We start from the raw sequence: 14,964 nt of genomic DNA on the forward strand, positions 1-14,964 counted from the left end.
TACTATATCATTTTTAGTGCAATAAACATTTGTTATTTACTGAACTACAATTTTCAGGATAAGTCAACAAATCGATCCATTTAGTTCTGCCTTTCTTACTCTCCGATATTTTTAATTTCTCTACCATACCTCCTCCATTTTTGTAAGCCAGGTAAGGAAATCTCCAAACATTCCCAAAACCCACTGCATTACCAATCATTGAGAGCAGGTAATCAGTCTTCGAAGACCAGTTACCCTGTTCCACATTCTCATCACCCACAGCACCATGTTCATTGGCGGTATCCTGGGAGAAAGAATTGAAATGGCAAGCTCAGACATTAATCTTTCTCAGACTAGATCTCAAGTGAAATGTATAGTCACCACTCCCACAACTATCAGAAAATGGTGCAGTTCTCTATTTAGCAGCAATGTCTGTCAGGTTAGAAACAGCCAGATGTCCACAGAGAGTCTACAATTCACAATGACCAAAATCTACAAATCAACAGTATCTCAAATTGTCTTACATGGATTTTTACTGTTTTGTTTTGTTGAAATACTCACCGTATCCTGTGAAGGGTTTGGCCGATTGTCATTCAGTAAGAACCAAAATAAATGCCTTCGGTCCATTTTCAGACATCAATGAACTATTCTTCCACTTGCACAAGAATTGGAAGTAAAATGAGGACACTCCTTTTGGCCAAAAGTCCTTCAACTTCTCATGAATGGATTATTCTTGTTGAGTCAGAAGTCAGCCTCTTACTGTGTTTCATAACAGGTGTAACTCTACTTAGCTAATCATTCAATTTCCACACTAAACATTTCTATTGAGTTAAATGATTTGTTTTCAGAACAGTTACGATCAAAGGGCATTCATTCCCTGTTCTCAGGGTTTGGGCAAAGCGCTGGTTTTAAAAGGAATAGCTTCCAAGTGAATCCAAACCAAGTTGAACTTTAGCCAAAGAAAAGCTATCTAAGATTTCTTCTAAAAATGAACGGTCTTCTCCCATATTAGAAATATAATTGTCATCCCCTGCTATCCGAGTTCATTTTACGTAATGAAATTTTAATTAGTTTTGAATGTGTGGCTGCAGTTTTGTAATCCCTATATAAGATGAAATGTACATGGATTTGCGAAAAACATGATTGCTTGTCCATTGATCTGGCAGTCTCACCTCTAACCAAATGTTTAAAGTTAGAAGATTATAAGAGAGAAGTAAATCTGTATTGCTTTCTTAGCATTCCATCATGAAATGTTATCGCCTAAATTATAACTATGCTTACTAAAGTGAGGTGTAATAGTTCTATAGTTGGAAAAGTTAAGTAACTATTAAATAGTATGGTTCCTACACTGTTGCCTCTGACTATCAGCAAGTCACCAATTGTAAGTGCAGCACATTAATATTCAAAAGTCTTCATCTGTATTGGAGTAGGTTATTGATAGGGTAAAGCAATATTCTGAATTGTATGATTAGATAGGGCTCTCTCAGTGTGAGATCCAGAGCTAATTACTGAAAAACTTCCATTGCTTTCAAATGTTATTTACTGATCAGCTTAGCCATCTGGCTGGATCATTAGAAGCTTTGCTAGGTGCATGATCTTTTGGCTGAATCACAAACACCAGTGGGTTTGGAAGAGTGATGATTGCATATAAAAATACAACAAAAAGTGTATTCTCTTGTGCAAAATGCAATGTGTCACCACATTCAGCGTCATCTTGAAAGACTGAGTTTAATGCAAAATTTACTGCTTTTGAGTTCATCTTTCCCTCTTCTTCTTGATACCCTCCGCTCCTCCTCCATTCACTGCTTAACATCAGCCAGGGTCTTTGTAATGGGCTCCAGGGTCTTGTCATTGGGCTCTGAGTTCTTAATTATGGACCCACCCCTGCCATTGCCACGTCTCCCACAAGCCTCTATGTCTGAGCTGGAGCCATGGGCCTGATCTCCTACCTACTGCTCTCCCTGCGAAGCTGCCACCAGTCATCGGGATCCTGGCTCAGGCCTCATCTGTGACCTCAGTGCTAGAGCCAGAGCCAGCCAAGGATCTGGGACTGCATGGGGCCCTGCCCCAACCGACTCCCGTGCAGAAACAAAAAAAACACAGGAAGACCGATCACCATGGCAGCTGCAACCGCCATCAATCACCCGAAGGAGCTGTTCTCTCTTGCTGCTGCTGCTCCCTGTCTTTTGCACTGGTCCTCTGGCCCCTACACCCTCCTCTGTCTCTGACAAAAGTATAAAGGCCCATTTTCCTACAACTTTCAACTCTGAAGAAGCCTTGTACTGGACTCAACTAATTAACTCTGTTTATCTCTCTATTGATTCTGCCAGACCTTCTGTGTTCTGCAGCATTGTTTGTGTTTGTTATTAAGATATTAATCCTGCTTACTGGAGTAACTGACTCCCTGATCAATGTGGTGACACCAGCTCTTTTACACCCTCACCCATCTCCCCTATCTCACCTGAAGATTCTATAACCCAGAATATTGTGCTGACAATCATGTTCTTTCCTCAACCACAACCATCTCTGTGATAGCAATGATATTAGATCCTCATACATTAATAAACACGCACAACTCCTCTGCCTTACTCACAAGACTCCTTGCATTAAAAAATACCATCCATCTTTGCCACACTCCATTCTGCACTAACTTGAATATATTTTCATGAATTTCTGCATTGCAATGGTGGGTTCTTCAATACTTTTCAGTACATCAACCTTTACTGAACCTCCATTTAGTATCCCAGACCCCTGCAAAAATTAGTTTTAAATCCCACCATCACATTCAGCAATACCTTCAGAAAACCAGAACACTTGTGTGCGTCCCACCTTCTCCAGAAATAAATGTGGTGATCCAACACTAATCTGTTCCGGATCGCAATGCACTCTGGAGCTTTCCTGACTTCTTGCCAGCCTCTTTCTGATTGGTCAGAGTCATAGATTCATACAGCATGGAAACATTTTGGTTTAACCTGTCCATGCTGAACATAATCCCAAACTAAGTTAGTCTCACCTGCCTGGTCTTGGCTCATATCCCTCCAAACCTTTCCTATTCACGTATCCATCAAAATATCTTTTAAATGCTGTAATTGTACCCACATCCATCATTTCTCAGGAAGTCCACACACAAACTACTCTTGGTGTAAAAAAATTGCCTCATGCCTTGTTCAAATCTCTCTCTTCTCACTGCTCACCTTAAAAATTGCCCGAAACATCGACTCTCCTGCTCCTTGAATGCTGCCTGACCTGCTGCGCTTTTCCAGCAACACATTTTCAGCTCTGATCTCCAGCATCTGCAGTCCTCCCTTTCTCCTTAAAAATGTCCCCCTAGTCTTGAAATTCCCCATCTAAGGGAAAAGACAACTAACATCAACTCTATCTATACCTCTCATTATTTTATAAACCTCTATCAGGTCACCTCTCAACCTCCTACGCTCCAGTGAAAAAACGTTTCAGTCTTTCTTTATAACTCAAACCTTCCATACCTGGCCACATCCTGGTAAATCCCTTCTGACCCCTCTCCTGCTTAATAATACCCTTCTCCTCTCTGACTGCATTTTCTTAAACCGTGATGGGGGTCAGGGATGGGAGCAACAATGAGAAAAGAGAAAAGGTTGAGAACTGATACAGAAGATAAAGGGAGAAAGTTCAATAAACAAGGCAGGCAAGAGCATGGTGGGCTATGAGGAAAAACAATGAATTAAACACATTTATTTCAACGCAAGAGGACTGACAGGTAAGGCAGATGTACGTAGGGTATGGATAGGAACATGGGACTGGGATATCATACCCTTTGCAGAAATTTGGCTGAGGGAGGATGATAAGTGACAGCTTAATGCTTGGCATGTTGAAGCTATCGGAAGGATAAAAAGGTGCACAAGAGAGGTGAGGGAATGATGTTTTTGATTAGGGAATTCAACTTGTACTTAGACAGAATATTCCTGGGTGATTGTCTAGCTATATGGATGAACTAAAAATAAGAAAGGGGTGATCACTTTGATTGGATTGGATTATAAGCCCCCAACAATTGTCACAGTAATGGTCTGGTACAAGTTAGTTTGCCCTTGAGTTTTTTTTTAGAAAGGGGATAATTGGCCAGGCTCCATCGTGCCTGAACTTTGAATGGTTCACTGGGGCCTTGTTGTTTCCCCAAACAAATACTGCTTCAGATCAAAAGCTTGAAAGACCTTTTGAAAACTTGGTCTTGTCAAGGGGACATGGCCAGCTCTCTAGCTCTTCAGTTCAGTACGGGAGGGAGTAGAGTCATGGGGGAAACTGGAAGCCTTCTCTCTGTCCTTCTGCCCTTCTGATTTTGAACTGTATGCTGCCTGTGCCATTGTTTGCTGTTTGTGCTTAGGGATCTGTGTACTGGGATTGTTGCAAGAATTTTCAGAACAGCATCATTAGGTAGGGTTTGGATAGGATAAGTTATCGGGTATTCTGTTTTCTGTTCTTTGTAGTTCAATTTATAATTTTCCAAATAAGTTTTGTTTGTTTAAAACCTGGCAGTCGACCAAGCTGATGTACTCCAGGAATATCCACTGTACACCTCATTAAACAAATAGCAAAGTTACAGTCAGACCTAGTCCATGACAGACTGGGGGCTTTTTGCGGGGTTTAAACAGCGAGTGGTAGTTGCTAGTGTCTTTTATTTCAGGTGTTGATTTGGTTGGTTTAAACCGTGTTCAGATGGCAATGGCTCTTTCAATCACCAAGGAGTTCCTGGAGGTGGAAGAAGTGACCTCGGGGGTTTTGCAAAAGGCAGATAAGACCAAACTGCAGGAATTAATAGACAAGCTAGGGTTGAATTTACCTCCTAATGTGAGGAAAGATGAGATGAATTCAGCAGTAGCTCAGTATTCAAATTTGCTGGAAACACTATCAGGATCTGTAGAGATGGTAAGAATTCGATTGTAAATGAAGCAGCTTGAGTTAGAGGGGAGAGATAAGGAAAGGGCAGCAGAAATGAAACAGTTTGAATTACAATTAAAATCAGAAAAGAGAGAAAAAGCAAACACATTAAGGGCTTTAGCCACAGAGAAAGAAAGATAATGAAGAACTCTAGCAGAAAAGAAAGACAAAGCAAGAGATTGAACTTTAGAAATTGACACTTAAAAAGGGAAGTCAGCACAAAAGGATGGAGATGCAGGCTGAAGGTAGGTTTAGTGAGGAAGAGAGTGAGGATGAGCAAGCCCCTGGCAGTCAGAAGCCTAGTGAGAAACTGTTTAAGTATGTTCAAAAAAGGCCTAAATTTAATGAGAAGAATGTGGAGGCCCTTGTCATTTCATTTGAAAAAGAATCTAAACAAATGCAATGCCCAGTCAGTGTGTGGGTTTTGTTGATCCAAACCAAACTTGTGGGTTGAGCTAGTGAGGAATTCACATCGCTATCAGAGCAGGTATCTGGGGAGTATGAGTAGGGAAAAGAATCAATCTTAAGTGCATATGAATTGGTACCAGAAAGCTTATAGACGTTTAAAGAATCTAAGGAGGAACCATGGTCAAACTTATATTGAGTTTGAAAGAATTAAACAAAGTAACTTTGGTAGGTGGATAAGAGCTTTAAAAATAGAACAAACTTACAATACCCTTAGAGAGACAATTATGTTGGAGGAGTTTAAAAATTCACTGCCTGACATAGTGCAAATTCATTTGGCAGAGCAGAGAGTTAAAAATGGCAAGCTTAGCAATTGAAGTGGCAGATGATTATGAGTTGGTCCATAAATCATGGTCTGACTTCCTGCATCAATTTCAATCCATGAGGGATAGAAGCTGGGGAAAAGAGAAATCCTCCTGTGGAAAGGGTAAGATAGATCTCAGTGAATATCATAAGGAGACCTTATCACAGCGTAAAAAGGAAACCCCAGAAGGGGATGAAGAAGGTAAAAGCTCCAGTGTTTTTATTGCAATAAAGTAGATCACATGAAATCACAGTGTTGGTGGGCTAGGAAAAGCACAGGAAAGCCAGGCGTGGGAAAGCAGGATAACCCTGGAAGTGTTGTTGGAGTGGTAACAGTGGGAGCTAGAAAGCCGCATCAGAGTGCACAAGCTGATCAGAGGTTGGTTAAGGAAGAAATGCCAGATCTGCTTTAAAAATATACCTGAAAAGGTAAAGTTTATTCATGTTAGAGTAGCAAGTAAAGAGGTTATAATATTAAGGGACACAGGATTCTCTCAGTCTGTGATGCTGAAGGATGTGGAGGAATATACTCCTGAAGGACTATTGCCAGAAAAGTTACTGGTAACAAGGGTGCATGGTGAGACAAAAGTGCTCAATTATGCAAAATGATGCTAGAGTGACTAGAAAAGAGTGGAGAATGTGTATAGGAGTACTGGACAAAGTCTCGGTTCCAGGAAAACAATTTGTCCTTGTGAATGATACAGCTGATTCACTGGTAGGTGTGCTGCCTACTGTAGTTGAAAGACCTGTGGATACTCAAGCAACTAAAGCATGAAAGAGTCTTACTTGGGAATCTTCCCTGTTTGTGTAGTAATGAGGTAACAGATTCACCAGTTGAAGGAGGAGAGATTAAAGGGTACAGATATGGAATCTGAAGTGGCATTAGCAGAGACTGTATTCAATCAGTTAGTTAAGATAAAACAGGAATAAATAAATAATCATGCAAATATCTTTACCTGTGTAAAACTCATTGAGTTTCAGCAGAAAGATGAAAACTTAAAGCAATTGTATCAAAAGGCATATACAGAGAAGGAGTCTGAATTTATCCCTGTGTGCTATTACCTGAAAAATGATGTCTTAATTAGGAAATAGAGACCATCACATATTCAAGCAGATGAGAAACGGGCAGAGATTCATCAAATTGTATTGCCAGTGGGGTGTAGAAAGGAAATGTTTCAGGTGGCACGTGAATCACCACTTGGAAGCCATTTAGAAGTGAGGAAAACACAAGCTAAAATACAAAGACATTTTTACTGGATTGCACAAGAATGTAGTTGAATTTTGCCAGCTGTGTCATGCATGTCAAGTGATTGGAAAACCACCGATGGTAATAAAACCTGTAACTTTAATACCTATTCCAGATTTTGAGGAACTTTTTACCAGAGTCTTAATTGATTGCGTAGGTCCCCTACCACAAACAAAAAGTGGGAATCAGTATTTGTTAACAATAATATATACATCGACAAGATTTCAAGAGGCTGTTCCGTTACACAATATCACAGCTAAAAGGATTGTAGAGGAATTACTCAAAGTTTTCACTCGATACAGACTACCAACAAAGATACAGTCAAATCAAGGGTCAAACTTCACATCCAAACTATTTAAGGAAGTTATGGACAGCTTAGACATATAACAATTCAAATCTACTGCGTACCATCCAGAATCGCAGGAAGCGTTAGAAAGATGGCATTGAACACTCAAGACCATGTTGAGGGCTTATAGTCAGGATTATCCAGATGATTGGAATAAGGGAATTTGGTTGTTCTTTTTATGATCAGAGATATACCAAATGAATCCATCTAATTCAGTCTATTTGAATTAGTTTTTGGACATTAAGTGAGAGGACCACTAAAATTGATTAAGGAGAAATTAATATGTCAGAATTCAGAGACCACCCATTTGGACTATGTGTCAAATTTTAGAGAATGATTAAATTGAGCTAGGGAGTTGACTCGACAGCATTTAAAAGTACCACAGCTCACAATGACTCAGCAAGTGGAATAAGAAATCAAAATATCGCTATTTTGCTATCAGGGATAAGGTATTGTGGTACTTCCAGTAATAGGTGAACCTTTAAAAGCCGGATTTAGTGGATCTTATAAAATCGAAAGGACATTGAGTGAGGTAAACTACTTGATATGGACCCCAGACAGGAAGAAATCTCACAGAGTGTGTCTTGTGGGATACTCAAAAGATATTTTGACAGGGAAGGAAAGCAAGAGAAGGTGTTAATGATTACAGCACAGAAGGAAGAGCCAAGTTCAGAGGCTTCTGAATTGGACATTCCTCAAATTAAATGGGACAATGAGGAAGTTGTCAAAAATTGGGATAAATGATTGGGTTATCTTCCTGAGAAAAATTGAAATTATCTGAAAGAGCATTACTATCACATGGGGAGATATGAGGAAATAACCTGGGAAGTATTAGCCTAATGGTGCATGATGCAGAGGTAGGAGAGGCTATTCCGATTAAGCAACAAGTCCCCAGATGTAAATAAGGAGGACATCACAGTGTCGGCAAGGCTGTGTTTGTCCTGTCTGGTGCTTAGGTTGATGTCGGATGTTTTGTTTGCTCTCAAAATAGGTAAGAATCAATTATGTCCTTTCGTGAAGGACATTAGTAAACCAAATTCATTTTAATGACAATCACCAGTGGTTACATGTTCACTATTAGACCAGCTTTTTAATTTCTCATTTTATTGAATTTAAATGTTTCCAAATGCCCTGCTTAGATTTAGACTCTTGACCCACATGGTTAACCTAATGTTCTGGATTACTAATCCAGTGACAATATCACTACATCAGTCCCACTCTCTCTCTCTCAATGTCACTGGGCACATCCAAATATTGCAAATACATGTTACATGTGAAATGAACATTAGCATCTTTAGTTTTCTGGTATTGGCATGGACTGTCCCATTTTTAAACAAGTAAGTTCAAACAGCTTTCTGCTTTGCCTGAGCTCCCACTTGGAGTAAGTTCATTTTGTCCCGTTCCCTTCAGAACGATTGCAGCACTCAAACCTGTCCATGCAAAATAGCCGCACTTGACCTGGAGTGTTCTGAAAGATATGCTGCATTAGAAATGTTTAATATGGAAATTGACCAATAAACAGGAGAAATATTCGGGGATCTTCATCAAGAACTAGCTGAGAGCTTTCGAGCCACACCCCTTTCAGACAGTCTAAGGGACTGGCTTCTGATTGTGGAAGAGTCACCATCAATGGAGAAGCTGCATCAGCCTTAATTCCAGTAACAAACATTAGGGAGCTTCAGACAAAGGTGCCCTCCTTGAGGCTTCCATCCAATACCTGAGCAAGTGGAAGAATCATTCTTCCTTCTCCAAAAATGAAACAAAGTCAATAGATTATATTTAGGATCCAACAGAATGACCACCAAACACATCCTCCAAAGGACAGGGTGAGTATTTTCTCAAAACTTGACATTCAAGCCACGTAAAACCCTGAGAGATAACTATGAGTTTTGAGATTTTCATTGTTGTGAACTGCAAAGTCTCTCTTCAGAGTCTGAGTGTGTTTCCATCAAACTGCTGCTAAGCAGAAAACACCAGTGTACAGTCGGGGAAAGATAGGGTTCTTGATTAGTAAAGGGATCATCGGTTACCAGGTGAAAGTAGAAGAATAGGATTGAGAAACATAACAGCCATGATGGAATGGCAGAGCAGAGCTGATGGGTTGAATGGCCTATTTCTGCTCAGTTATCGAATATTCTTATAGAGAATTGCACTTTTATCATGAGTTTTAGCCTGTGAAATGTTCATTTCTGAACTGACCATTTCCTTTCTTTCCCTCAGATTATTACTGATGAAAGTGTGGCTGAAGGTGATGAGAATGTGGAGTGAGGCAACTGGTCCTCAGAGACTGATTGCCTGCTCTTAGTGATTGGTTACGCTGTGGGTCTGAGCAATGTCTGGAGATTCCCATACCTGGTTTACAGAAACGGAGGAGGAACTGTAATGGATCCTAAATGCATCTGGAGAAAAGTAAAATTTAGTGAATTATTTCATTTCTTTAGAAAGAACATTCAAGTCAACAAGAAAAGGGAAATGTTTCAATTCATTCAGAATTTGGTTATGATTAGATTAGATTACTTACAGTATGGAAACAGGCCCTTCAGCCCAACAAGTCCACACCGACCCGCCAAAGCGCAACCCACCCATACCCCTACATTTACCCCTTACCTAACACTACGGGCAATTTAGCATGGCCAATTCACCTGACCCGCACATCTTTAGACTGTGGGAGGAAACCGGAGCACCTGGAGGAAACCCATTCAGACACGGGGAGAATGTGCAAACTCCACACAGTCAGTCGCTTGAGGTGGGAATTGAACCCGGGTCTCTGGCGCTGTGAGGCAGCAGTGCTAACCACTGTGCCACCGTGCCACCCACCTGCCACCGTGCCGCCCACCGAACGTAACAGGACTAACCCTATCATTCACTAAGGGTCACTCTGGTTTATCCCACTGCACATCACACACCCATGACAGAGAGTCATGCGACTATCACTAAAGGTCTGGGTACATCCCCAAAGAAATGCTAATATCTCCATGAATTCAATCCCGTGGGTTTTTAGCTGTATAGTGTTTTGGAGTTTGGGTTCGAATCAGGGGAAACAACAAGATTCATCTAATAGATGGCTTTCAAAATGAAACATCTGAGCCCTGGCAGTTGTGTAGAACTGTTAATCTATGAATTTTGAATATCCTTTAATGTGTTATTGTTTGAAATGCTTGCAATATCTACGTCAGGTATATTTACAGCACCGTATCTGAAATCCTCAGTTACTGGTCTTCTCAGTCAGCCTCTGGAACTCAGAGTTACATTATAACTTGCTTATTTCAAGTGCTCTTCAAACCCCCAGAACCCTAGGTCAATGAAGGCTGTGTTCTAACAGCATGAGGCCTTGAGATCAGGATGTCATGAAAAATGATGTTCATATGAAGAACGAATGCATAAAAGTGTTGTAACACAATTTTGTAAGGAAGCAAAAATATTCTAATTCCAGGAGAAAGAAAACATGAGAATATTTTTGTAATTAACTCTAACTTTAGCCACTGCATCAAAGACTCATCATCTCCTGTATATTAACATACATTTGTACCCCAAAATCAGACAGCAATCATAGGTAATGAATTGGGAATGGGCACCTTGAATTGCTGTATCGGGAGGGATGGAATGATAGAGATGAAAGGACACATGGATCAATGGATTGATAGACTGGCAGATACATCAATGGATATTTGGCATAACCATGAGCTGCCAGTCCCTGGTTAGTCAATAACATACAACAATTGATCTGTGCTCACTGGATAGCTGACCCATTCTCTATCTGTGAACATCTAATACCTATGCCCACAATCCACTGACTCACTAAACCCCTTTCCCATCTGTCACATTCCCCTCAACCAACAACCTGCTGTGTTACCCCCTTAGTCTGCTGAGAACCACCCGCTCACTACTCAGTTGCATCACAACTTCCTCATCTAACTAACGCCCTAGTCCCTTACCAACTCGCTTACCAATATCTCCTCACTAATTACTTTATTTATTTACCTTCCCTCAGGACTGAAGTACAACAGGTATTTCTCTAAAATAGGGCCAAGATTTTCTGTGACAATCCACTCCAATGCCAAATGTGAGATTTTCCAGACTGATGTATTGGAAGCTGAGCCAGTGAAGTCCTGAGATATATAGTGACAATCTTAGATCTTGGTCCACACACGAAATCTGAACCCAGGTCAGACTTTCAATGAGGCATAATTTCAATGGAACCTACCTAGTGGAAAGGAGGAGATTCAGCTTGAACAGATGATTGGATCTTCCATTAAAATCCCTTCCTATATTTTCCAGGTGCATTCCTTATTCCCTGCACACTCATGCTGGCTCTTGTTGGGACACCATTGTTTTTACTGGAATGTTCCTTTGGCCAGTTTGCCAGCCTCGGAGCTGTTGGAGTGTGAAAAGCTGTGCCCATGTTAGAAGTTGGTGTTTGGTGAATAACTCATGCTTAGTAACAGTTTAAACAAGTAATTTCATTTAATTTTCTTCTTGAGTCAGAGGTTCAACCCGAAACTTGTCAAATGTATTAATGTGAATACGGTTACTTTGAAATGTATTAAATGTTGTAATGTGAGGAAGTGTAGCAGTCAATTTGAGAACAACAAGCTCCAATATGGTGAATGTTGTCTGATTCACGGTGTCTAGGATCCTGCAGACTCAGTCAACCAGTACACGTGAAATGAGTTTACCCAGATAACTCTTCTTGAAACAGGGAAAAGATGACACAGCACAAGCCAGCAGTCAATATAACTGTCACAACTTTATTTGAGGACAACACAGATTAAGAACTAAATTTTACAATTCTAAGTTTTAACAACTTTATTTCTAACTACCCAATTCTTTGAGAAACTTAAATACCTACCGGATACTCATAACTTTCACTGGTTCATCTAATTCTTTTCCCGCATTTTCCTCTCTCTTCATGGGTTGATTCCCTCTGTCTCTCTCTTTGTCTGGTCAGAGGGTGAGTTGCTCTGATCTTTGCCATGTCCTAACTTGCCTCTGGCTTGTCTAGAGAGTGGGGTCGGGTCGAGCCCTGTACCTTCTTGACAACCTTCACTAATTTTCCAAAAACTTAACCAACTGAGGGCATTGAGTTAACTGGTTTTATCACCGTGAAACATTGTTAATAGTTTTTGGTGGTTTGCCAACAGTGAAGCAAGTATTCACTAACAGCAAAGAAAGGACTTCCCCAGTTTCTGGATTGATCAGATGAGATTGAAGGATTTAAACATGTGTCCTTGAGGAGAGATGGGACCAATCAACAAGTCACGACTGAACTGTGCCAGAAGGGACACTACCATCAGCATCACACATGATCAGACAATGTTTTCAGTCAGTGCTAGTGATAAAAATCCATGTGGAGCAGGATCCCCAGTGAAATTCTTAACACATCCTGTGGTTAATAGAAGGAAACCCAGCCATTGCAGACTGTGGGTGGGAGTTGGAACTCCTGTCCACAATATATAATGGTTGGAATCCTTGGGTATTAATTAGCACCCAAGGGCTGAAGCAGGAGCATGATTGAAGTTTCATGACACAAAAAATCAAATGTTAATTAATCTAAAACACTAGCAACCTGAGGTCCTGCTGGATAGTAGCAACTCTGTGCTCCTATATGCTTTAGAGAGTTGGAAAACTGGCAGAAACCAGCTCAAAAGTACTGGCAGCGGTAATGTTGCAAATTCCTCCACATGCAATGTCAAGAAAGGTCCAACAGCAGTGCCTTTGCCAAAGCAAACCTGCCAAGAATTACTTCATATCAGTTGCACTGAGTAGGCCATAGCTTTCACATGCCTGATACCAAACTTCCCCATAACTGTTCTACTCAGTCTCAGTCACTGCAGGAGACTCCCACGAGGACAGCAGAAACACTGAAGCATGTCCTCAAAGCATTCCCTGAGGAGATAAAAGACCTCTGTTGTCTCATAGGAGTATCTAGTTTGTGAACATCCAAAATGGTGAAGCCTTATCTGAGAGGACACTAAACAGATCAAGACAATCAATGCAGAATGTGCTGAAATGAAATTAAAGCATCAGAAGGAGTGCACACAGCCTCAAACAGCCCACCTATACCGCATGAGGCTGAGTCTACAGATGATCAATTTATTTGGTACTTGGTAATCAATTTATAATTGATTACCAAGTAATCAATTTATTCTAATTTTATGAAGTAGCTACTACATCTAAAAGATTATCATTTTATTGAGAACACGACACTAATTAGTCAGTGTTTTTTTTAACAAAACCCTGATCACACATCCTCGAGACACACTGTGCATTGATGACATTATGGTAATACATTTCCAACAAGGCTACTGTGAGTTAAAGAGAAGCCCCAAAAGACTGTTCTGAAATAGACAACCAAACTTACTGACTAAACCATATAATCAATGACCTTTAGAAACACAGAGGCAACTATGCAGCTGCTGACTAAAGCAAATACCCATTCACAAATCTTGTTTTGAATACCAACTGGGTGAACGAGCATGGGTTAACATTCAGTGGGCATGGACACACAGAATAGACATAGATAAGAGGTTTTGTTCTCACCTTTCACAAAAATTCTCAAATCCAGATTAATGTCTAAACCTTTGAGAGGCTGTGAACCAGGGCCATGGTGAAGCTGCCCCATCTTCATTAAAAGTTGAGGGTTGCTTGAAGATTCTTGCTTCTTGGAACCTGTCAGCTTGGGAATGTAGTGGTGAGGAATTGTTAACTGTGCACTTACACTAGACCAGCAATAACTGGCCACGCCTGGAAGGGGGCTGACGACTGGAATCAGAACCCATTGCCATCTTTAAATGACTCTGGATTGGTTTGGACTCGGCATAGACCTGACCCACTTTTCCATGAATACCCAGGACTTTCCCTCTGTAATCACCTCAAATCCAACAAGTTTTGAGATATCTACATGCCTCTAAGTCTGTCTCTAGCAGTCAAAGCTCTAAACTTTGGAAATGCTCCATATATCTCCACTTCTCTATTTCTCTTTTCTCCTTCTCAACATATCTTCACACCGACTGGTTCAGCCAAGCTTCTGTTCTTCTACTGTGTAATTTGTCGTGAGGTTTGGTGTAAGATTTTACTTTATGACACTTCTTGGGAGTGCAGTGGGATATAATATAGCAGTAGAGGCACTGTATTACTAAAAGTTGCTGTAAAGTAGGAGTCTGAGAGGCTGTCACAGAAACTGTTTCCTGATCTTTCAAACATTTCCTCATCTGCCACAAGGTGGGGCCCTCAGCTTGGACAACTCTCACCACGGCTATTATGGGTACCCACATAATACAGAAGATGATCATACACCAGCCCAGCGCTATTGACCAGACAGAGTATTCAATTGGTCCATATGTTGGAAGGGTAAATGGTGTTAAGGACCAGACTAAGATTGCCTGAATGAAATAAACACAGAAAGTAAAATCAGTAACATGATGAAAGGGACTTACTGTACATTTTTACATTCAGCTTAAATCACTCAAAGATGTAACATCTCCTTACGGTGAAAATGCACGGAGAGATCAGAATCCAACAAGCTCTCCACCAGAGCCAGAAAAGCCAATTCCTTTTCCCAATCATCATCTCAATGTCCTTGATGAATCTGTTTATCCCTGTGAATAGCAAGGAAGCAGAGAGACACCATCACTCGCGCTGTCCTGTCTTCAGGGCAGCTTGTTTTCTGTTGAAGTTCATCTTGTACAGGTGGCATTGATGAACAGGTTAAACA

The 14,964-nt window shown here is 40.7% G+C and overlaps 1 pseudogene; it reads right to left on the reverse strand.

The window, feature by feature from the left end:
• Positions 1-247, reverse strand: part of LOC132820034 (sodium- and chloride-dependent neutral and basic amino acid transporter B(0+)-like) — a 65,681-nt pseudogene extending 65,434 nt beyond the window's left edge.
• Between the last annotated feature and the right edge of the window lie 14,717 nt (positions 248-14,964).

The sequence above is a fragment of the Hemiscyllium ocellatum genome, chromosome 11, assembly GCF_020745735.1.
Source record: "Hemiscyllium ocellatum isolate sHemOce1 chromosome 11, sHemOce1.pat.X.cur, whole genome shotgun sequence".
Classification (NCBI taxonomy): Eukaryota; Metazoa; Chordata; class Chondrichthyes; order Orectolobiformes; family Hemiscylliidae; genus Hemiscyllium; species Hemiscyllium ocellatum.